We start from the raw sequence: 26183 nt of genomic DNA on the forward strand, positions 1-26183 counted from the left end.
CCATTTGATTGGAAAGAGCTGCAGATGCCCTCTTAAAGGACTAATGAAGTCAGATATAAGCATGTAGATTCATTAACCACAAGTTGTGGTTGTCACGGTCCTGTGCCCTCAAACCAGTTCAAACGTTAGTTTAAACCTAGGACTGTGAGGAGAGGTTAAATATGAGATGCCACCAATGTGAGAAAATGAACAAGAATATAAAAATTGACACAAAAAAAAAAAAAAAACAGTTGGAATCCAAGTTGGACTTTTCAGCGCCACATGTCCAAATATTGTACTCCTTTTCCATCCGAGAGAAAGGTAATTTGGTTAATACTGTGTGTGTGTGTGTAAATATATATAGTGTTGGCAAGGTTACTTTGGATATGTAATAGATTACAGATTACGTAGTATAACTATCTCAATGACTTTATTAAAGTAATGTAACTGATTACATTTGATTACTTTTTGATTACTTTTCTTAATTTCTAATGAATGTTTTCAACTGTTAATCATTTTGAAACATTTAAACCAGACAGGGAGAACAAAAGTACTCAACACTGATTATTGTCAGACTTTCAAAACCCTTCATTACTTGAATTAAGATTAAAACGATTTCATTTTAAAGCACAGGCACCACAAGACATTAGCACTGCCTTTTACTTTTAGATCATTCTGAGGTTGAATACAGATTTAATATCATAATAAGAAATCATTTAAAATTATGTATTTATTTATAAATAAATAATTATTTATAAATAAATATACATACATACATATATATATATATATATATATATATATATATATATATATATATATATATATATATATATATATATATATATATATATATATATATATATATATATATATATATATATATATTTCCCAAACCAACCAGACAGCTGTTGAATGGTCTAGCTTTATGGTTGTCAGCGAAGTATAGTGCTTATCAAGAAAGTGAGCAACATCGGGAGTCCCACACGTTGGACTTGGACAGCCAGAATTACTTTAGACATCCGTAAGGATATGATGTGAAGCTTTAAAAAAAAGTAATAATTTAGTACATATGTAGTCAGACAAACAATCCCTGACAAGTGAATACTTCATTTAATTCCCTACGTCCAGCAATCAGTCAGAATCAAAGCAGCTGCTTTGGCTCAGAGTACCAGCCTTGTTCTAATCAACACCATTTACCATGATCTTGGCAGCTCTGCTGAAGGCAGAGGCAGCACATGGTGCAACCGAGCAGTGGCGCGGCCCTCAAGTCTTAGACAGTCATTAGCAATAATGCTTATTATGTTAGAGTTCCTGGTTGGTCGCCAGCTATGTTAAAAGTTTTATGTATCCTTGAATTAACCAAAGAGCCAAGCTGAGATGTATATTAAAGAAGCAATTTCACACAAGTGTGCTGAGGTACTGAATATTCAGAACAACACCGTGATTAGGCATGAAATATTGACTTTAAACAACATTTAAATGAGCTAACATTGATTACCTTGCATTTTAGACATTTCATTTTTTTCTTAAAATGAAAATGGTTCCAAAGGAAACCAAAGCATGAAGCATTGCAGGCCCTTTGTCTGGTTAGAAATCTAAATAAAAGATATTAAGATTTGTTTTAAAAGAACTACTGTATATTCGATCTTACTGAACGTAATTTTTTTTCCACTGTATTTTAACTTGTTAATGCTTAAAACAAGAACAAATCTGGCAAAAAAAAAAAAAAACAGTGTGATCGTTTTTTCCCCCTTAAATTTCCTATTCTTTACATGCAGCTGAAAGCAATGATAGATAACAACCCAATCACACTGCACTGCTCATATAGTCTGGTCTAGATGCAATCGAAGTGATACAAACAGTAAAGCATCTTGGGGTTGTTGTACTAACTGAAGATATCAGATTAGAAGACTGAAACTAACTCGTTTAAAATTCTTATATATGCATAAAGCCATTCTGAGTGTTTTGGGCTGTACAATACGATTATATCAGGGCAGGAAAACCCCTCGTTGAATATCTGGCTTATTCTTCTTTTGGCCTTGATCGTTCTCCCAAAAATCTTCTTTTAACAATGCAATTGAGGAAGCGGAGGCACACCAAAAGTGGTTAAATGTGGTCTGGCTTGCCAGTGCACGGGCTGTGATGGACTTCCTCTGCAAAGTATTTCATTTTGGACACAGTCCCTTTCTAAACACAGCGCACCTGGGACAACAGCTTTGGTTCCAGACCCAGTGTTAATCAGCAGCAATGCATGCCTGCCAGCGGCTCGTATATACAATTAATATTGTGCCCTGACTTTTAACAGCCGATATTGCGGCTCTTATGAAAACAGAATACCGCAGAGTGCCACGACTCCAGCGTTTAGCCGAAGCAGTATGACAAAATTTTTACAGAAATCTTCCTGATTGCTGAAAGGATCTCAAAGAATTTGCAGGGAAAGTGGCAAAGAAAAATATTTAAGCAGCCCTAATGCATTCTTTCATGAGCTGTGGTGTGTCCATTGCCTGGGCAATAAGACAAAACATACCCTACAGAATCTGACGGTTGTCTCTTTGGGAAGACAAGTCATTTTCACATGAAGGTATCCATGACTAGGCCGTCTTAGTGTTTGACATTCCAGTATTGATTCCACTCTGAGGGTGTGGAGGGGATTTCCGCCGTAATCTCCAGTGAAAGAGGTAGGTTGGAACGTCTTATCTAACACCTATTTAGTCTGTCCATTTACAACGACACAAGTTGACACATGGTAAATATTCCTTTCTTTCTTTCTTCAAGCATCACTCGAAATCGCTAGATCTGCAGCTCAGAGGGCAAATCCACCTCATTTGTGTTTTGAAACAGATATTGGCAACAATCTGATAACCCTCTAGACGATTATGACTGTATAGCTCTTTGGGGGGTTTTACATAAACAGGATAATGCAAAATGCTAGTGACTAATAGCCTATCAGAGACATGCACTCCGGCAGCATTCGAGAGGGGTCAGCCGTAGTCATTAAGTTAATGTTCGTCCACAGTTTGGGCTAAACACAGCACCTTTTATGGAATTATCATAATTAGTCTAACCATTAGCCTTAATGGGGAGTAATGGCCAGTTAGATGTTATTTGGTAAAACAACACGCCAGAGGCCGAAGGTGTTTTATTACGTCTCTATATTAAGCGCGTTCTGGAAGGTAGAAAATGTTTCCAGATAGAGGACGAAGCTGGCTTTGTGCTAATTCAGTTTCCACATCAAGCAAAGGAAGGACCACCCACTGAGAAAGGCCGACTTGGCAAGTCTGTATGCTGTGACTCAGTTGAAGTTTCAGTGAATGTGATTGGACTTTTATGAGAAGCGCAACCTCGCTTGATAATGAAGCGTTTTCCTTTTTGTTGGCATCGCCAGCGCTCTGATCTAGTTGATTAATTCAGCACAGTCCATAGTAGTCCTGATAAAACCTTGTATGAAACCACAACAAAAACCCTTCCCCTGAAAATCAGTGTCAACTGTTTATCAAAATAGCATGATGTATTGCCTGGGAAAACCATAACCTCTGGCATTGCTGCGTACAACAATCATTTCTTTTTTCTTTTTTTAATGTGGGTTGTTTTATTCTGCGTTGCTCATTCCTTCGCTGCCCCTCTAATTGCATGTTTGCATTTCATTCCCTTTGGGTTAGCCCATAGAAAAGCTTTTGAACGACGAGGAGAACATGGCATCAGAAGGTAACTCTCATTCCAGCGGATGGGATCGAGCTTGTTAATCAAATGCTTTCCAGATCACACTTGAACTGGAGTAATTACTCTTTCTGAAGGAGCCGCTGCACACAAAGGCTTTAGTAAACATGTCCAATAACTGCTTTAATTGGCGCGCAGGTCGGCTAACAACCAGCTATTTGGTGTTCGAGGTTGAAGAAAAGTGTGAAATATGAATGAAAAATCACTGGGTCTTCTGTCGGAGAGATTTATGATACATTTATCAGCTCGTTTTATGCCACAGTTGGTGTTTAAGCTTGGTCATGGGCCATTTGCTCCACACAAGCACCATCTTTCTTTATTTGACTGCACGGTGTCAGCCCTTGGAAGACATTTCCACAGCAAGAGCGCAGTTTCAAAAGCCCTGTCCTCCCCTTAGATAAACCTACTCTGGAGATGATGTATAAGGATCTAATTGCATTTCAGCTACATATTTCCTACCAAAATGACTTTATTGTACAATGTTATTGAGGTTAGGGGGTCACAGATCTATTTCTGTTGCTCTTGACTTGTAGAAACAGAACTTTCAAAAGTGTTTTTTACTTTTTTTTTATTTCTTTAAATTTCCTTAAAAAGTATGAGCTAGGTGAAATAGTAGTAACGTGATTAAACATAATTTACGATAGTATTATTAAAATGTAAAAATTATATTGCCATTATTATATATATATATATATATATATATATTTATTTTATTATTATTTTTATATAAAAAAAAGAAATTAAAAGTTAAGCGGAAAATGCAACTACTATATCAGATTAACACACTGTGGTCTGGAACATATTTAACTGACAAAACAAAATCATATCAGGGCTTACTGACACACTACACTAATAACATAAAAAAATAACCAATTAGGCCTAGACAACGACATATTATCTGCTGTGACAACAACATAATTAGTTTATTTTCTTGGTTCACTTTTCCTTAACATCTAACATGTTCTAACTTATTTATCCTTTCAAACACGTGAGAAAACTTGAGCTGAGGAGCATGCAGATGTTTAAAGTCAGACATGAAGTCTTTTGTGATTGTCAGAATGCTTAATTTACCATGACTGAAGTTTCTACAACCTTTCCATGGCATTTTTAGACCATTTAAGGTATGGTGCGAAAAGCAGCTTCGATTTTCAAAAGGTGAGGTGCAATGTGTTTTTTTTTTTTCTTTGCCTTTTTAACTGCCTCATTAGTTACATTATATATTTTCTAAATAATTACCTCACTGTACCGCTTTTCGAAGCTCAATGGCTTGTACTTTATCTTTAACTCAGTTTAGACAAGAACGTGTCAGTGGTGCTGCTGATTAAGCATCGTGTCACCTTCATGGTGTTGAGAAAATGTGTTTGAAAAAGGCTTTGTGTAAAATAGTTGCTTTCTGATCAACGAGTTCTGCTCTGTTTCCTAATAAAGCTTTGAAACGCACTTGCGGTCTATCCTTTGTCCCTGCAGGTGCGTGCCGTGCGCTGGAAACACACTCACAAGCTAATTCGAGGCAAAGTAAAGCTCTCATCTGGGATTGGTAAGAGTCTCTCCAAGCACCCCAAAGACTTCCAGCTCATTCTTGATTGCACATGGCAGCCTCTGACCTGTACCGAAGGCACCCGCTGCCATGGAAGATTGATGATTATCGATGCAGAAACCCTTTGCTAATTCAGCGTACAAGGTTAGTATGCTTTCTTCAATGAGCCAGGCAGATAGCTGGCTAAATGTTTTAACCTCATCTGTGAGTAGCGATGCCATCAGTGATTTTCTCGAATAGAGAGAAATACTGGAGGACAAGGAAAGGTTACGGCCTTCAGAGTCACAAAAGGACAAAGAGTCAAGCAAAATTACATTCTCATCGATTCAGATATTTTCCCTATGTGAATATAGCAAATAAACCTTAACAGCATTCCCATCGAGAAAGTGAAAAACAGCTTTAGCATACTTTTTAGATGAAATAAATCACCTGTTATGAAATCTGGTCCATGTTAAGGAATGGAATAAACAATGACAATGAATTTGGATTAACAGTGCTGTAGAAAATGATTGGCCTGCAATATATTTGGCTTTGTTTTTTAGCGCATAACTTATTGTGGTACCTGCGATTCGTCATCTCAACACCTTTTTAGAGCTGTTTCTTGTTCTTGAGGGTGGATAAAGCAAGTGTGAGTGACATTGTACTTGCTGTTGTGGTTCTGTCAGTAAGTTCAGTTCCTCTACAGCAATGCTTCACAAGATTTTTCCTATTATTTCCTTTCAACACCCATAAGAGATAATTTCCATTCCCATAGTATCACTAAGCACTATAATTCATTTTATTTAAGGCATAATTATTACAGTGATTCACTTTTGATTAAAACTGTTAAAACCGTGGGCGATAAACAGGCTCACCGAGTAGCTTCATCTGTCTTTTAAAGACATATGAGCTTCTCTAATTACAAGTTTTGACAGTTCAGAGGACAGTCTTTGAGAAACATTCTCTGAGAGAGACCCAATGGCAAATTTATCTATAAATTAAATCCAGATGGGACGTTTAACAAGAGTCATTTGCAGTCTTGGTGTTGTGGAATTTAATTAGCATCGGGGCTAGTATGAAATATTTCCCACAGGTCATACGACTCAAATCTACACATATCAGCAAATCTTAAGCATGATATTTAATTTGGTTTCAGCTTTTTTTAATCATTAGATTATTCCTGAAGAATTATTTAAGCCTAGCCCTAGTGTTTGTCGTAATTTCAGTTTTTTAGGTTTGAAATTACTTATTTAGACAGAAAACTATTTAGCAGAATGTTCATTTATGCGTACACTAATAATATATGTATTATTTTGACGTATTATGAAGAAACACGAATCAACAACATTTTCATATATTAACCTAGATTAATAAATGCTGTAAAAAATCACTGCCCGTTGTCATGATACGTAATGTGTTATGTGTTACCACTTTAAATGTTTTCTTTTTGTCTTAATTGAGCTGTATTCATTCACACCAACCCTCAGGTTTATTTACGGCATGGGTTTTCTGAACTGTTAAATATTTTAAAATGATTCCGGAGTACAGTCATTTTTGCCAGGAGCTCTTGGCAAAACATTCTTCCTTCAAACATCTTACAGCTGCCAGACACAGCGCAGGTTTAAAGTGTAAATTGGTTTCGATGACATGCCGCTAATGTAATTCCTGTAATGTAACTCTTATGAATGTGTAGTCTTCATTGACTAGGCCAGATCCAGCCATACCAAAAGGACTGTGTTAGATGAGTGAGCAGCCCTCGTTCCGCCGCTGTATTGCTGAGCAGATGTTTAAATCCACTTCTTCTGTCATTTAAAGTGCTCCTGCGGCTTCATTTATTGCCGAGCACTTGTAAACTTTCACATAAAAACTCTCAGTGAATTTCTGTTGTGTACGTTAAGTGTAGTTTCCTATTTATCACTGCTCAGGATGCAGCCAGGCAGATGTGCAGTTTAGGCAACGCTGCCAAATCTTTCAAAGAGATGATTTCATTGCTTACAGGGCTCTTTGGATTCTGTTTGATTAATGCCATCCAGCGGCCTAACATGTCCTAACGGAGTGCAACAGTTCCTACCCATTTTTTTTTACTTTTTATTTTTAGTCCCGGAAGTATATTTATCATGTTCCTTTTTCCCCAAAGCATTTTCTTTAATGAGTTATAAGCCGTAAACCATACCAATCCGCTACAAAGTGAATTACAACATTATAAATTTTGATTTACTGCAAAACAAAAAGTGAAACTGGGCAAAAACGCAAAAGTACAAGATTGTATACTTTATGCAGCTTTATTGAGGGAAGTACTGCATTCCCATGAAGCATTATAATATAAATCTACTGACTTTATTTATATGACCAATATAGTTTGTTTATTGCAATATACATTTATTTGTAGTTGGAAGACTAGCAAACGAGAAGGTGGTGGTTAATTAAGGTGACATTTCGTTTTAATGTGCTTGTTTTGATTCTTTGATTGCTGGATTTTTTTTTTTTTTTTTTTTTTGCAGAATCATGGGTAATGTAGTTTTTCACCAGAAATTCTGCTGAATTAAATACATTCATTAAAAAAAAATAGACTCATGCTAGTTCCAACAAAACCATATACCATCGATTAACCACCTTGGAGCTCACAGTAGGTCTTTTTTAAAAGCTATCATCAAAAAAATCATCATCATCAAAAAAAACATCTTTGATACAGACGCAGCTTTTAATTGAAGTGAAGATCACATCAGAGGGTTTCAGCATAAAAATGACTGTAATGTTGTAATGTTCGTCTCATTAATAGAAGGATTGTTTTTCTTAGTGAAGATTATACAGGTAAAAATTCAACTTAAATCAGTATTTAATGTTGACATATTAATTTATTGGGTGAGTTTTCTCCACTCCAAGTCTGGGTTTTAGGCTTTAGTGAACTAAAACATTAGTGACTGTTGCTGTAAAGTATAATGGCATCATATGTGCTGCCCTGAAACAAGGGTTTGGTTACACCTCTGCATTTGCAATAAAATTTGAAATTGTTAATTAATGGATTGATTGCTCTCAAAGTAAAGATTAATAAGTAATAGAGATGGAAACATGCTCTATATTTTATTCCTATGTTACACTACAACCCATAATGAAGAACAGGTAGCATTGGAGTAGGAATCCTTATTCAACCTTTGGAAAAGTGGATGCTCTTGATTCTCATTGGCAAAAGGCAAGGCTGTTGTGAATCGAAACACACTTTTTGAATGTTACGTAGACACTATAATTATTGCATCGAGAACTTAATGTTTCTTGTCAAAAGGATTAGCCCTTAAAATCTCAGTTAAACAAAGCCCTGGCACGCTGTGTATTTCAACATTAATCACTCACACGTGAGCCTAATTTTTCACGCTCGATGTCCCAAACAGGCTCTAAACAGCAGATCGTGTTTGTATATTCTAGCAAAATATCGGGCGACCTTGGCTTTCAGTTGGCCGGTGGTCACGTTTGGTTAGGTACAGGAAAAACCTGGAAATGTACTGTAAGTCCAAGCATATTTTGACACTTGAGACACTAACTGGAGCCATTACAAGCCGAGCTGTATAGCAAAGTTTAGTGCCTCATACTTCTTTAATGAAAGAGGTGTAATAACTTTCGCAGGCCGTTTTTTGTTACACACCATACTGGAAACAAATTATATGCTCTCCCACATTTTATGCGACGCTATGCAAATACCTTGTGTACTTGCTGCCTGGGTAACAAATTGCCATATCATGTGTTTCAATTACTTCTTCAGCCCAGCAAGCCAATACATCTTTCCAATGAAATGATTTGAAAGCTATGAATTATGGCCATATTTCAGTCTAAAAGAAACAAACCACTAATTGCGATGTGGCCTCTTGGTAATTTTCAAGAAAGAGCCCAGAAAGCACTCCAGCATTGGAGGGGGGAAATCGCTTACTTCTGCTCCTGCTTTATTTTGGTTTCGAATAACAGACACTACTAATTTGGTGTAGGCTCGACCTTTGGCCCCCTGCCTCTCCTCTCAAGGGAACTCTCCAATCAGCCCACAGCCTCTCCGTTTTTCCCGCCGATCCATCCCTTGCTACCAAACTGACTGGAGACCGCCTTTCCGAAATGTTTCTGCTAATTCCCATTTCCTTTATAATCACAAGCTTTCATGTGAGTGGCTCTGTGAGTCGGTGCGTGGGGGAGGTGGTGATTACTCCAGGGTCCCGAGCATTAACCTCACCAGGTGTCACTGGATGGGCTGTTTACTTCTGTGATTAATGAAGGAACTAAAAGTCTTCTTACCCCCCTAGCATCATGCTCCTTTTTAAACAAGGAGCGTGCCACTGAATCAATTGGGAGAGCTCGGACAAGCCTGTGCCGTATCAGGCTACAGAGGCAGACCTGTCAAACCGCTGCACTCTTTGTATTAGTTTGGCAGCTAGTTGGGAGGTGGCGAGGTAGAGGTGCAGTAAAGGTGAACCAGCAAGCGCGTTGTGATAATGTTTTCTTTTGGGCCAGAGACGACACAATAGTGACTTTGCGACTGACGCAACAAGAACGAAAGCTCATTTCCAGCGTTAAAGAAATTTAAACTAGCATCCATCACAACGCTTGTTGAAATGAAAAGAGTCACGGTCCAACACACGGGAGTTACAGCTGGACTTTTATTAGGCCTAAATTTTGGTAAAAAAAAGTTTGTAAAAACGAACGGTAGACGAAGCCAATCACACAGTTGGATCTGTCGAATATCCTAATTGCACGTGGCATATTGAAAAACGGACTTAAATGGTTTTAAATTTGATGTAACAGAGCGAGTTTGAGAAAGCTGGTAATGTTGGATTTACAGTGTGCAAAAACTGACATACAAAGCCCACAATTAAATGAGCATGACTGTAATGACCTCCCTAGACACCGCAGTTCAAATAATGTTAGTAACCTCGACAAGGACACGTCATTTGCTGTTGGCCTTATGACTGTTTTTACTGCCAAACGGACACGGAGTGAAAAAATAAGCTGGGCACAGTAAATTACCTAATAAGTGGAAAATATGTCCTCAGTACCATTTTTCCCAAAGGAAAGTATGCCTTTTTCTAATGCAATGTACAGTATGTTTTGCGAATTTTGTTCACAAATATTTTTGTAGTCACCAAAAAACAAACCAATAATAATTAAATGATATACCTATATGTACATTATCAGTCAAACAATTGGACACACTTGACAGAAATTATGTTTCAGGCTTAAATGCTTTAAATGACTTCTGTATATACTGAATATGCACTCTGCTATTCAAAAGTTCAGGGTTGTGAAGAGTTATTTTTATTCATACTTTCTTTCTCTCTCTCTCTTTAGCAAAGGTGCATTAAATTGATCAAAACCAGCAGTATAATTTTAAAATCTCAAATAATTTTGTTATTTTTTTCCTCAAATAAATTTACTTTTGAACTTTTAATAATAATAAAAGAATCGCTAAATAAATGTATAGCCTAAATGCTTTCACAAAAAATATTGAACAGCACAGCTGTTTTTAAGTAATAAAAATAAGTTTATTTTTTGAGCAGCAAATCAGGATATTAGATTACTGAAGGATCATGTGACAGAGTAAAGTAATGACTGCTAAAAATTCACCATTGCCATTACAGGAATAACTTACATTTTCAAATATATTCAAATGAAAAAAGGGGTATTTTGAATTGTAGTAATATTTTCACAAGAGACTTTCAAACACATTCAAATATAGAGATACAGGTAAATAAACTGACCTAGAAAGTGAAGAATAAACATCCAACAAGTGTTTAGAAATAAACATTAAGGTTGTTCAGTTTGGCGGCTTCAAAGTTGCTAAAATTTAAGGTTTTTTTCTTTTTTTTTTTGCTTGGTTCGGTTTAGTTCATATTTCCCATAAATTAGTTTGTGATATTTAATAGTTTTGTTGACTTTATTCTAAACTGTGGAAAATAGTAATGATAAAAAGTGTATGTGTTAAGAAAAATGGTTCTAAACCGTACCAGAAAAGGGTTCTTCAGCTTGTAACAATAGTAGAACCCTTTCTGGTGCTAAATAGATTCCTTTTTAGGGTTTCATAAAGAACCATGCTTTGAAAGTGCTATATAGGACCTTAAAGGTGCTATAAATAACCTTTTTAAAGAAAGTTTATTTTCATTAATATTAGTATATTAATACTATTTAAATAAATGATTTATTACTATTGTTTTTTTTTTTAACCCCTTTATCTGCCTGGTCTTATAATATCTTATAGCGTATACTTAGGTTTCCATAAAACAACAATGTCAGTTAAGCATTTTTATTTTATTCAATGACATGTGAAATTGTTGGAAATATGACAGTGATCTAACAACTGTTATTAGCAGAATACAACTGACACTGACTGTAAATAAATATTTAAAGAAGTAAAACAAAGATAGAAACAGAAAATGAGACAAATGAAGACCAAGTTCCAGTGAAATACAGTATTTTCAAGTCCATCATTATGTGTATTTCTGAACTCGGCAGTTTCTCTCTGCAGATGATGAGGTTGCAGGATGTGACAGCATCTGAAATACACAATTGAGTTTAGAGTTACAATGTGCCTCCTTCCAATGGTTTATGTAAAAACAATTATGTTTATGAAGGCTAAAATTAGTAAACCTATAAACCTAAGAAAAAATGTCAGTGCTCTTTACAACAGCTGACAGTTGACATTGAACATGAATAAATACATAATAAAAAATAAAAACATAAAATAGGTTTGAAGACTAAATTCCAGTGAAATATATTCACAATCCTTCAGCCCTTCACACTGTTAAAAGAAAAAATAGATATAAAGTCACGGGATAGCTTTAATATTTTTTTGCGTTAACCCACGTAACAATTACATTACATTAAATCATTTAGCAGACACTTTTATCCAAAGCGACTTACAAATGAGGGTAAGAGAAGCAATCAAAATAAAAAAGAGCAACAATATATACGTGTTGTGACAAGTCTTGGTTAGTCTGACGCAGTAGCAAGGTTTTTTTATTAATTAATTTTTTATAATAAATAAATGAATAATTATATTTATTATTAGAGCTAGTGTTAAATAAATAAAAACAATTCTAACAATATATATTATAAATTGAATGTTTCTGTTACTTTGTGTAGAAGAGGAGAGAAGTATCTGCTGAACAGAGCTGCTCACACTTACATGACCAAAAAATTAAAAAGAGAAGCAAACATGTTTGTTCGGAAACCAGTTACAATTTGAAAGTTAAATTTGTATTTAAATTAAAGAAAGAAATCTTTACCTGTTGAGAGTGTGTTGACAGTCTGTGTAGTTGGATCACTGAGCTCCAGAAACTCTAATAAGGAGCTTTGTTACAGATTTAAAAAAACAAAAGGGGCGGGAATGAAAAACCTAAACTCTTACACAAAGAACCAGTTCAGCATAAAAGGTTTCTTCAGGATGCCATGGTTCTAAATAGAACTCTTACTACATGTAAAGAACCTTTAAAGAACTATCTGTGTTTAATTCTGACTGAAAGTGTAAAGTGTAATAACTTACAGAATACATACAGAATTTTGGCACCGACAGTAAATATTTCCTACTGTCTAGCCTTCTAAACACACACAAACCAGCTAAATAGTTGTCATGCAGTTAAATGTGGGTATTTCCTTACCAATAGTGTGCAAGGCAAACAGAGGAGCGCTGACGTACAATAAGGCACTCATTTTAATCGGAATGATGTACCGTGGTGCATTAAAAGCTTAACTCTTCACCATTTCCTGCACGCACGGTTGTGAAATTATTAGTCTTGCACTCTGCCTGAAAGCACTAAAGACATTTTTGCCATCAGCATTCGTCGGCAGTGGTAATCCGCTTCCTATGGAGAAGGCCGAGGGGGTGTGTGAAAGCAGGCTGTGTGTCATCCCTTCAGCTCTGACAGAGTTCCTGGAAGGAAAGGTGAGGGAAGGTTGTGTACACAGGTGATTACTTAATCACGGTATCCTCTGTGAGAGAGGGCCAACAAAAGGTCATGTCACTCCAGCAACAAAGCTCAATGTACCCTCGTAACCACTCAAACAACACTATGCCAGAGACCTCACCTAATAAAGGAGTGGTTACACGTGTTTTGATAGCTTGGCTCATCTCAACTGAGAACCCTCCTAAAACATGCCCATGGTTTGAATATTGCATGAATTAAGACTGCGATTGCAGACATGGTTTGACTTGAGAGTCCCTTTTGGTTTGGCGTACTACTTTCATGTTTTTTGCACTTGGTAACTTCCTCTTAGATGGACTTTTGCATGTGACTGATGGCCTTCAGTTGCTGCTCTCCGTGGCCCTGCAGTCCACCCTCTCTGTGAGCCCCGACGAAACTCTACATTGTGACTGTGCGACTAAACAAACATGAAGTGGCTCTTCAGAGCTTTAAGGACTTAAGAGATTCTTAGATTTGACAGACGGAGTGAGAATAGATTGAAATGTTTTTGGACTACATTACGTTTAACTTTTTTATTATTATTAGTTTTAAGGGTGCACTCATTAATGATTTATGTTGCAGTAGTCAATGTGGTAATCATTTTAGGCTGATGCATAGCGACATGAATGCAGCATTGTGCTAAAGCTACCGTTTTTAGTTACCCATGCAATTATTTTATAAATGTATTAAAGGACATTTAGACCACATCCGAAATGGCATTCTTCTCCACTATATATGTGAACAAACTACTATGTCTAAATTCAAAGTATTCATAAAACAGTAGGCAAAATGTCCCCAGTTGACTTATTATTTCAGGCAAAGTTGTGTGCATCTAACACTGTTTTACATTCATACTACATAGAACATATATTTTTAATGATCAGTAAGTAAATACTTCTATAAAAGATGTACCAACTCAGATATTATAAGAGAGCACCTCTAACAGTAAGCACTCTGTAATATTTATTCCATTTACTGGTTAACCTTAATCTGACACAAGCAGGTTATGACTTGGGTTGTGTAAAAGGAAACTAATCATCAAATTTTAGAAACTCGAGGGATTTGGAATGACATTGGCATTTGCCTAACAGCTATCAAAGGCAAGAACAGCTATTAGTGCAGTTTCTAAAATTACTCTCACACGACACTCTCATTTGCCAAGAGGCATTTAGCCCCATCACTGTGTAATGGAACACATCATTTAGGAAAGTACTGTCATTTGCCGCATGATATCCTGTCAAGTATATGCTTCAATTTAAAAAAGCTCCTGTCCTCTTGGGCAGGAAGCAGATTGTTGCATAATGCCCTTTCCAGATGTCTTGTAATATTGCAACATCCCTGCAATTAAAGTCATCATACAGTTCACAATGCACACATCGCCAGCTTCGGCGAGTAACTAACTAAAAGCAATGCTGCTAGCTTCTTTTTTTCAGTAGTTTGAGAGTAGCTCAGTTCTTTTAAAAATAGCATAGCTTTTCTAGTAACAAGCTGCTCTTTCCAATGACTGGTGGTGTATCATAAATGCTACATTGCTGTATTTGTTATTGTATTGCATGCACTGATTTGCAACCAGAGCAAACTGAGGTAATAATCAAAGACGCTATCCCAAAATGTGTACTTACTCTCTATCATATATAGCTTTGGGAAGTTAAATTTATTGGTTCGTTCAGAGAGTTATTTAAGTCTAGATTGGAAAGATTTAAACAAACAAGTTATTCATCAAGTCCCCCCTCCACCCCCCCTTTTTTTTTGTTAAATTACTGTTTATCACAGTGTTTTTTAGTTTCTTTTGGTTTTCTTTTTTTTTTTTTTTATTGCTGACTAATGGTGCAACCATCATTTCCCAAATTGTTTTGTGCCAGTAGTTATTGCTTTGATTTGATTTTAATTGCAAAAACAATACATAATCATTTGAGTTTTTTTTTAAATAGCCTTCCCCTTTAAAAAAAAAAAAAAAAAAAAAAAAATATATATATATATATATATATATATATATATATATATATATATATATATATATATATATATATATTCAGTCAGCTAGCTTAAAGGAATAGTTCACCCAAAAATTTAAGTTTGATGGGTTTTTTTTTTTCTGCTTACCCCAAATACATCCAAGATGTAGGTGACTTTGTTTCTTCAGTAGAACACAAACCAAGATTTTTAACACAAACCGTTGCAGTCTGTCAGAGGTAAAAAAAAATGTGTGTATATATATATATGTATGTGTATATATATATATATATATATATATATATATATATATATATATATATATATATATATATAAATATAAATGCTGTTCAGTTTCTTGCACAGACTGATCATTTTGTGTCTTTACACATCAATGTATCCTCATGAGCTGCAGGGTTTAATTTAGTTTTGTTTTTATATGGTTTTATTTAGTTTTATTATATGTTTAGCCATGATACCCATCCAGTTCCATTATAAGACTGACAGACTGCAACGGTTTGAGTTAAAAATCTCAGTTTGTGTTCTACTGAAGAAACAAAGTCACCTACATCTGGGATGCCCTGGGGGTAAGCAGATAAACATCAAATTTTCATTTGTGGGTGAACTATCCCTTTAAGTGTCTAATATTATTAATATACAATAGTGGTATTAAGATTCTGAACTAGCTTTTTTCTATTTTCAGTTTTAATGTAAATTTTGTTTTTGCTGTTGTCATTTTATTTTCATAAATGTATATTCTTTTTATTTTAGTAATTTTAGTAGTAGTTTTAGTAGTTCACATCTTAAAATTATTTAAGTTGCATTTTTTTTGCTTTATTTACCAAAAATATTTTAGTTACCAATAATAATGCTGTTTGACTGTAAATGACATTATTTCATTAGCTTGTAGTTTAACAAACTACAGTTTTAAAATAGTTCCCCCAACACCACCACCACCTCAAAAAGCACTGAAATTTATAGAAAAGTTGGTACCATTACCACAGTATTTTCCAACGTGATCTCATAAGAATATGTGTGTATTTTTACGTTAAATGTGGTCGTATTTTCTGTATATCTTCATTTTTTTTTTTTTTTTTTGTATGCAATGATTTAGTTATTTCTCAATGCAAACCACTTTTCCAGAACTACAAGTCAAGGCACAGGTCTATCACTCACACATACTCTGCAGCTTACACAATTACATCACTGTTCACCACAAGCCATTTAGACACTCGTTGACAAACTGGCTTGCATCACCTTTTATTTTGGAGCTCTTAATGGATTATGCTATAACTGTGCCAGTCAGTTTTTCAACAGTCTTTATGAGATGGCTTTCGCTTGTCTGTTTTTCTTCCTCACTGATGTTAACTCATTCGCTCGCAGCAGCTGTTTTGAGGATCATCTGTCAAAACAAAAGGGAGCGTTTCGTCAGGGAGATGGAGGGAGGATAGAGACTGTGTTGTGACTGCCACAGGTGGGGAACCTGACAAGAGGAATAATGAAAAGTCCCCATCTGCATCCCAGGGCCTGTCACTCTGGAATGCCACAGAGAAATTTTCTCAAACAGGAAAGGATAAGATGGAACATGCTTTAGTGCTTCGGTTTACGGGCGAATCGTGGCCGGATGACTGATCTGATGTTAATGAAAGACAAACAAAGCATTTGTTTGCGGCGTAAATTAAAACAGCCAGGCTACAAGATGAGAGTATAATAGTGACAGTTGGGAATTGCCGTAATGTGTCAGGTGTTAACAGGTACAGGGAATAAAGAATAGGAATGCACTTGAGAGGATTTAATTAGGCTGTTAAAGTCAGGGCAGGAGTTGAGGAAGAGGGCATATAGCTTTCAGAGGCTTTTGAATGGCAACTCTAATATCATTTACCACATCAGTTCATGCTATTCATAATGTTTACCAGTGCTTGCAGTGTGCTACAAAAAGATGACTGAGGCGTAAAGTATGTCTTTTCACACTTGTAGATTATTTACAATTGCTTAAAATGCATGATTTACAGTAAGTGTGAAAATATGTTGTTTGAAGAGCAAGTAGTCAGTTTTTTTACATGATGTGGCTCATTTATTTTAAATATCCAGTAAAACCGGTGTAATTCACTTCATATTTATTTGTTGAGCACTTTTCAAAGCGGCTGTAAAGAAATTTGAAGTTTACAGATTAATTTGTTATTAGAGGTGTCCATATGGTAAATATGATGTCAGCTAATTTACACTAGAAAATAAATATTTGACATGTTTTTGCAATGAGAACATGCAAAAATACTGTATATGTGTTAAACTACAAACTTAAAGTACTAAAGGTCTATATGAACAACATTCTCAAAAGCGCTAAAAATATTTTGTACGTTTTCAAGATTACCCTTGATGTACAACTTCTGTAGAAAGAAGCCTTGCACTGCTGTAGAAGCAACCTCAGGTTACGTGCCTTACACAAAGGCAAATGATGGTAGCTCATGACTTAACCCTTTTGTGGTTTAAAATTGTGAATACAAATAAGTCATGACTGGTTTCTCATGCTCTGCTTGTTTTTAAAAGGCCTGAGTCACTGATTACTCAGAGGTCAATGAGAATAGAATGAACTTGTGAATAGTCTTCTGAATGCTATCTGTGAAACCATTAGTAAGACAAGGCAATTATCAAAGATGATCTCTGATATTCAAGTGTGGCTACCTACTTGGCTATTTAAATGTATCTAAATAAAAATAAACACTTTTGAATTTACATAATGGCTAAAAGATGACTAACAGGGTTTTCCAAATTCTCTGTGATTTTTGTAATGCTGTATCACAGTCAACATCACTTTAATACGTTATGCCTGATTAAACAGTGTGTCATTTTCCCCTGTTTTCTTTAGCGCGGGTAATACGACTGCATGTGTTTGAAATCTTGTTTTTATTTTGACTTTGATCAATTTTGACAAATGTGTTACTGAAAGGTACGAAGTTTGACAAATGACACCATGAAAATCCAACTAAAGTACATGATGCAGAACGAAACTTGAATGGCCCTTTAATAGTCTGAGGTGTGATGTTTCACCCAATTTGAATAAACATTAACTCTGTGAACATACAAAGAAAAATATGTCCATAAAACAACATCGCTTTGTATTTCAGACAGCTTTTGAAATGACTCTTGTAGTGATTATCTTTGTTTTGTTGGCCTGAGACACAATGCCTATGACTTCCCTTCCGCCGTGGGCACAAAGCCCAAGATATCATCCCAAATGTTCACACTTCTCTCAACTGAACATCATTTTGAGCAGTGTAGGGAGGCATATTTCATTCCTGTTTTAAAATCTGAACACTAAACCCAAAACACACTCGCCCATTTTTCCATGCACGCACTAACAGCCCCAAAAGCGACTCTATAATGAGATGTTGTTTGACATGCATGCAACATTTGTGCAAGCCATTTGGCATGCTGCAGAAAAAGAGCCAGAGCGGGTGAAAGAAAAGAGAGAGGAAAAGAGAAAGGCTGTCATGTGAACTCTGTCTCAAAGCAAGCCCATCGCTACACTGACTGTAATAATAGAGAGGAAATTGAGCATTAAATACAAATCAACGGTTATTAATTTCAGCGTGACAGAAGAAGGGCGCAGAGGTTGAGCCTTTCAGCACTCCAGCGCATGCAATTGCTGTTACTTCACCTCTGTACCTCTGAAAGGAGGGGCTGCGTTGGTGTGGGACAGGTTGAAGAGGACACAGAGGAGTCCTCTCTCTGTGTTTGGGTTTCATTAAGATTCATGCTCTGATTCCATTTGATGTGAAGATGATTTATGGTTAAAAGACTTATCAACAGGCAACATACTATTATTATCTCTTTATCTTCATCTCTCTCTCTCTCTCTCTCTCTCTCTCTCTATATATATATATATATATATATATATATATGTATATTTAAATATATATATATATTTAAATATATATATATATTTAAATATATAGATGTATTCTAGTTTTTTATATTTAAACACATTTATATATTTTTGTATATGTAATGTAGTGGAGTGTTTCTTTTATTGGTTTATTTTGGTACTGATGATTATGCTTTGTTTTTTGTAGGAACCACCTTCTTGGGGGGGATACCCAGCCATGTGGAAGTGGGAGTTGAATTATACACAAAAGTTCTTTTAAGTCAGTGATCAATCAGACTCTCTAGCTGCAACTGCACATTATCAAGCACCAGGTCCTCAGTATCATGCCACGCTCTGAGAACTTACAGAGAATGATGGGACTGATCAGACATAGTGTTGGGAGGCCTTGACCTTTCAAAAGGAAGTTGCGCTTGATCCAAGTGTTTTCCAGCACCTGCAAAATGTCAACCTGTTTAGATTCAAAGCAGAGACACTGATAGGACCATCTGGACCTTCACTCATGACATCCAGCCACAGTCCGTGTTCACGGCTAGCCCACTCAGAAAATGGATCAGCCAAGACCTCATTTGTTACTTTTTGACTAGCACAAGGTGAAAGATCCACTCAAAAAAGAAGAAAAAGAAAAGGCAATTGCTATCAGGCTTAATCTTCAGTTGACTGTCTAAAAAACATTAACACATTCTTGACTCCTACTCTCATGTGGTAAAACGCCTTCAGTAAAAGGTTTTTTTTAGTTTTTTTTTTTTATCAATTGCATTTCATTCCTACTTTTATGCTCTAAATTTGTTCCTAGACTCTAAAAAATTAAGGCTTGTCATAGTGATGCCACAGAAGAACCATTTTGAAAAATCTTTCAGCGAACACTTCGTACAAAGAACAATTTTTCTTAGTGTAAAATGGAAATGTTCCATGGATGTTAAATGCTCTTTGTGTAAAAGCCAATGAAGAACTTTTAGAACATATAGCTGCATTATGTTAACCCCGTTTTGTGGAACATATCACAACCCTTCTGAAAGCACGTACATCTGCGGTAGGTCCTCTATGCCTCTTAATGAAATGGTGACAAATTTCTCTGACTTTCCATCGTCTTGGTTTCAGTGCAGTATGTCATTAACAGTTTCCATAACTTCGACCCCTATGAGAAAATACTATGTTAAACAATTCAGCAATTATACTTTTTTAACAGTCATAACTTATGTGCATCTACTTGAGAGGGCTTTTTTTCCATCTGTCCATTTTATATTAGTCGTCCTGTCAGATTCGGCGAATGGCGTTACCCCTTTCCACTGGCAGACTCTGGCTGAAGCAAATGAAAAAAGGGTGTGAAAAAGCAAGTCAATGGACCTGACTTCACTCTTGAAATTCGGTATGACTGAAACTGCCAAGGGCAAGGTTAGGGGAGAGGCAACCATCTGGCACGCCTGCGTTTGACTGGCACATACTTAAACAATGATGCAGTTTGACAAATTTCAAGTAGAGCTTATGAAAAGATAACATAAACACAAGAGTCGCCCAGAGTTGTGCATCCACCTGTGTGCATCGCAGAGAAGTGTGAGGTAAAGGTTGCGGCTAATGAGGGAACCACTGGCTCACTCTTGGATTCAACTTCTTTGTAATGTAAATCAGTGTCAGATAAAGGGCCCATGTTTACTCTTAGTGTTAATATTTTGATCAGCATGTTTAAGGGACCCGGCTCCTTAATGCACGTGCAGTGGGATGCCTTGGCGCGAACTGCCCTGTCGTCGACCACGTTAACATGTCATAAATCTCTTGCCAGCTCCAGTGCGGCACTCCGTGCTGAATCGTGAGACGTGTTCCTCTTAGATTTTCTTGGCAAATGCCGTGTTATTTCGTTTAGATTTTTTTGGCACATTAATACCCAATTAGCCATCACTGAATGAGTCTTAAAAGGATGAATGTAAGAGTATGGACTGGGTGGGCTTTAAAAAATTGCCAACTTTTTTCCATTTTTGACTCACACTTGAAAGCTTGTTTGGTATTTTCGTTGGAATCGTTCTCATTCATCCTTCCTGCAAAACACGCCGTGCACTGTAAAGTTTCACGGAAAACGTAGGAGTTTAAAATTGAGGTTTCAATAACTGAAAGCGTTGTTTTTTTTTGGCAAATATTCTGTCATTCCCTGATTGGGGTCATTTAAGCCGCCCTTAACGGCCGACTAAACCACGTACCTGATGCAAAACAGCTGTTTATGGGTGTAAACTGTGTCTAACTGGCTGTTTTTGTCCATTGCCTCGTCATATAAACAGCCTTGATCATTCTAACCGACAGATCGATTGGCCGAGCCTCTTGGCGTTGTTACACACTGCTTGAAGGAGTAATATTCATCAGTCACAACTGAATGTGTGTGTGGGTGTGTGTGTGTGTGTGAGAGAGAGAGAAGGGTTTCAATATCCATTAGCATTTTCAATCTGGAATATTTGGCTGCATTGATAATTCCATAAACATTAATACGCCTTTGCAAATTACATAAATGAATTTGAATGTTATTTAATTTCACAGAATTAGTCAGCTGTTGGCTTGGCTCACATTAGCAGGATCTCACAGCTGTCTGAATGTGACTCAATAAGAAAGATTGACCACATTATGCTTAGCATCAACTATTACTTCTTGTTAATCAGGCTGTAATAATAATAATAATAAAAAAATATTTTTTATTATTTAAATCATATTTAAGACTAACATTCTTTCTGATGCTAGTAAAATCCAGTTTGGTCAGTCTATTCTGTCAATGTGCTCTGTATATTGTATTTCTATATAGGCCTATTATTATATTATTTATAATAGACTATTTCTTTCCACATCTACCACAATGAAAAAACCTATTTTATCCACTGATCACTGTGTACACATTATGGGGAAAAAAAGAAAGACTGATTACAATGTAAAAGTCTTTCAATTTTGAACCATCCATCATCTAAAAAAGAAAAAAAAAAAAAACAGTATGACCAGCAAAAAATTTAATACTTTAATTGAGCAAAAATACATTAAATTGATAAAAAGTGACAGTATGAACATATATTATTGTATTTCAAATGCATCTCTATTAATCAAATATTCTATGAAAAATGTATCATAGTTTCCACACACACACACACAAAAAAAATATTAAGCAGCACAGCTGTTTTTAATATTGACAACAGAGAATGTTTCTTGAGGAGCAAATTAGCGGACATTAGAATGGCTTCTGAAAATCTATAAAAGCAGTTATTTTAAATTGTAATATTTCACAATATGAATATTTTTAGCATAAATAAATAAATAACAATAAATAAAATATAAATGTATCATTGGGCTTTTGCAACACTATCTCCTCTCACGACTTTACTTAGACTATTTGATCTCACATTATGTAGTATAATTTTTTTAGTATGTCAATTACATTAAAAGACTACACTCCAATGTACACTTCAGTTGTCAATGTCGCAATGTCCCCATTGTATTCTGTACAAATGCAGCCCATGTGGATGCTAAAAAAAATATATATATATTTTCTTTCTTATGTCTACAACAATGGACTTGTAACCCACATTTTTATCCACTGATTGTTGTGTACACATATTGCAGAGAAAGAAAGAAGTGATTACAGTGTTAAAGGCTTTCTATTCCCAACTTAAACTATCCGTCATCTTACCGCATAAACAGTGACAAAGAACAACCGAGTGTGACCGGCTCGCTACTATTTTCCAGACCATTACGATTACGTAGCATTCACTAAATGAAAATGACCGGAAGTCCTGAAGTCATTCAAAGACGTGCGATAGCATCTCTGACAAGAAACTGCAGAATAGGGAGAAACAATATTGCATTATTTCAGCCTCCTAATGACTGGCGTTCTGTCGACCGCAACCACAGAGTTACATACTGCCCCACAGCATGCTCTCATCCAGCTGCCCGGCGTCCCTGACTACTTTATTTAGAATGCTAAAAACTAAAATAACACTTCGCTCAATGACCATTTCTTACTGCAAAATGTTTATGTGGTTTGATGAACCAGGAGCAGAGCAAGCTAAGTAATATATTATGAGATCCAGACCTTTAAAGGCAGGAAAAGACATAAATCATAGCTAATACTCAGGCTATAAATTGATGAAAGTGAAAAGAAGTGTGGTGTGCGTGCTGAGCAGCCTGGTTTGGAGGCTCTTCTGTGGAACTCTATTGTTTCGAGTGTTTGTACGGAGTCCGTCTGTCATTATATGGCTGTGATTGATTGATTTGAAAGCCCTTAATATAGCCTGTAGCAGTTACACTCCACTTAGTCTCAGCTTCAGACCACATTCCCATGGATGTCCAGTCCGTCCACTGACCATATAATGCATACTGCATTCGAAAAGGGTTGAGTGAACTTAACAGTTCCTTTCTGTTTAGCTGGGTTTATTCAACTTCCGGAAAGAAGGGCACCTTGGGTTTTTAATATGCCTGAGTGGAATCAAAATGGTTGAATCAAACCATTAGCTTTGTGTCTTTTCCCCCCAGACATATTAAAAAGCTGATAATTGGGGAAAAACTTTTGATTGCTCTTTTTTTTTTACTCATGGCACACAGGTATTTAGTTTCTTCATACTTTCTATAGTTGTAAAAGTTCTTTTGGCAGTTTAATAAAAAAGAGAGTTAGTCATAGACATACAATTTATATTAAGATCTATTTTTGATATTATATAGAGAGCCTACAATTGTTAAATTAATTAAGGCTAAGAAATTTAGTTTTCTGCCATTTTAGCTGTTTTCTACTTTACACGATTGTAGATTTGAATGATAGCTATCTAATATCAGGCCAAATTAAGAATCTTTTTTCTTCTTTTTTTCAAAATTAAAAGCTACATTTAAACCTATATAGCTAATACTTACAAAATATAAGATACAGTGTGGACCAGACTTTGTGTGAATACACTTGACTGACCTTTACAGTTGACTACTAACCACAGGTATTATCCATTATCCATGTCTGCTCAAAATGATGTCCAAAAATGATTTAATATGATAAATAGTTGTATATAATAGAGCAGTGGTGTGATTGCCCAGCTCTGTAATGCCCAGCTTGCAATTGCAATGGCAACATCCATTGTTACAGTCATCACAGATCAGTTTCCAAATAAGAAATGAGAAAATCTAGATTTAAATGTTCTGAAAAAATACTTTGTATTTATATTCTAATTAGTCTTCAATCAACAATGGAAGTCATTTCAGCTGACATAATCAAATTTCAATTAAAATCAGTCAAATAAACCGTTTTTCCTGTTGTATGTTTTTGAAAGTGACAAGTTGTGAAACACTCTTTTTTTTTCCCCAATTTGGTTAGCACTTTTGTAGTATTTACAAAGTCATTATCTTTCTGTATTTGTATATTGATTTTGAATACGACACATTATTTGAAAAATCCCCATAGTACAAGATGCTTCTGAAGCCAGACTGTAAAACAACAGCATTAAAGGATCCCGGCCAAAGAACCCTGGGTCAGATCCTTCTGCTATATACGTACTGTGTGCACGTCTTGAACTTGTTACAGAAAATCTAGACGAGTGGGTCCAGAGAAAACATATCCTCACTGCTTGTCATGTCTTCTCAAAAGTCTTTAAAATGTAGGATTGACTTTCAAGTTAGATTTTGAGAGGAAAGTTTTTTTTGTACAATAATTGCTATATAATGAGCGCTTCGCTCACCTCCTGCCACATTGTGGCCGTGTTTTTTTTATTTTTATTTACTCGTCTGGTCAGAGCCAATAGCTCCGTTAAAAAGATGAAAAAAAATAAGTCTTTCCAGCTCCTGCTGGAATTTGATTTCTTCCAACAGCTGTCTTGCTTTATACTACCATGAAATCAGGGAATCGCCCATCTCAGATCAATCACAGGGGGCTGACATTTCCTGCAAACTGTGCTCATAGGATAAATGGACGGGTTGGGGATGGGAGGAAGGGGGTCACGGCTAAAAAAGGAACATCAAATTGGCAGCCGAACAGCTGGAATGATGGCCTTGTTTATGTGCACTAATGCCTTCTCCCATTAGTCCGATGTCTTTGAGAAGTCATTTGCTGCACTTTAGGAAAGTCTCAGCACTTACATGGAGAAATATTACTTTTGATAGAGTTTCATTAAGACTGGGAAATAAAGTACTTTCCCTCTTTTTTCATTTTCCTGAATGATTCCTCCTCACTCATGCTATGTCAGAACATATTTTCTGTTGACTTGCAGCATGGAAACTGCTGCGGTGAACGGTATAGGTCAGGACTGCATAAAATGACCAGTCGAAAGTGGACGAGGCGAAGACAACATGTGTTTTGGTACTGTTTGTACAATGACGGAATAAAGCCTGCTTTTGAGCATTACTGTGAGTAGCGTGCACATTTCGGTCATTAGGAATTATAAACTATGGCTGTTAAGCTTTGAGACACATACAAATTGTGTTTATTTTAAAGCTGGGCTCTGAGAGAGTGCTCTCTTGCTGGTTTGGTCATGTAAGAACAGAAACAGTGGAGACCTTATTCACACCTCGCTCACTGAGCTCGGTAAGTTGAGATCTGAACAGCACCGCCCAGGAGCTCAGAGCATTCAACCCAATGAATAGGTCATAATGTGCATGTATAGTAATGAGGCATAGAGACCGTTAAACCGTATACACTCTATATTTGAATTTTCCTCTCTCGTAAAAATGTCATCACCTCGCCATTCTTCTGAAATGGTGTTTTAGTATGTGCTTTGATAAATGTGCCATAGCAATAGGCAGTTATTTACACATTTTGCTAATGTTTCACAATGTATTTTCTGTGAATAGGACTTTTATAATTTAGCATGCTGCCAGTGGGCATAGTGCATTTTGCCATGGAAACAACCAAAAGCAATATATATATATATATATATATATATATATATATATATATATATATATATATATATATATATATATATATATATATATAATCTAAATGACATATCTTTCATCTATTGGCAAATTTGGCAGGTTAGAGTTTACCGAGCTTGAATTTTGGACTCCATTGAAATTCATATTAGCTTGTGTTTCTTGTTTCTGGAATTGGCATTCGCATGACTGTAAGACAAAGGAACAAAAAGTGTGACATGATCGCCTTTAGCATGCAGATACAAACCTTGTGTGAGAACCTGTGAGGTTTGATGTTAATTTGCATTTGAGGTTCATGGCGCCTTATTGGAAATGTGTAAGACCTTTG

General features: G+C 36.0%; 1 long non-coding RNA gene across 3 annotated transcripts; it reads left to right on the forward strand.

The window, feature by feature from the left end:
• Positions 1-1851: 1851 nt before the first annotated feature.
• Positions 1852-19718, forward strand: LOC127968531 (uncharacterized). 3 transcript variants are annotated; one of them, XR_008155995.1, is made up of 4 exons: positions 1852-2660; positions 5167-5380; positions 13021-13127; positions 19173-19718. It is a non-coding gene; the product is annotated as an uncharacterized LOC127968531 (long non-coding RNA). The 3 variants fall into 3 exon arrangements; XR_008155993.1 differs by lacking the exon at positions 19173-19718 and adding an exon at positions 13460-13722; XR_008155994.1 differs by lacking the exon at positions 13021-13127.
• The last annotated feature ends 6465 nt before the right edge of the window (positions 19719-26183 follow it).

Source organism: Carassius gibelio, chromosome B11, assembly GCF_023724105.1.
Source record: "Carassius gibelio isolate Cgi1373 ecotype wild population from Czech Republic chromosome B11, carGib1.2-hapl.c, whole genome shotgun sequence".
Classification (NCBI taxonomy): Eukaryota; Metazoa; Chordata; class Actinopteri; order Cypriniformes; family Cyprinidae; genus Carassius; species Carassius gibelio.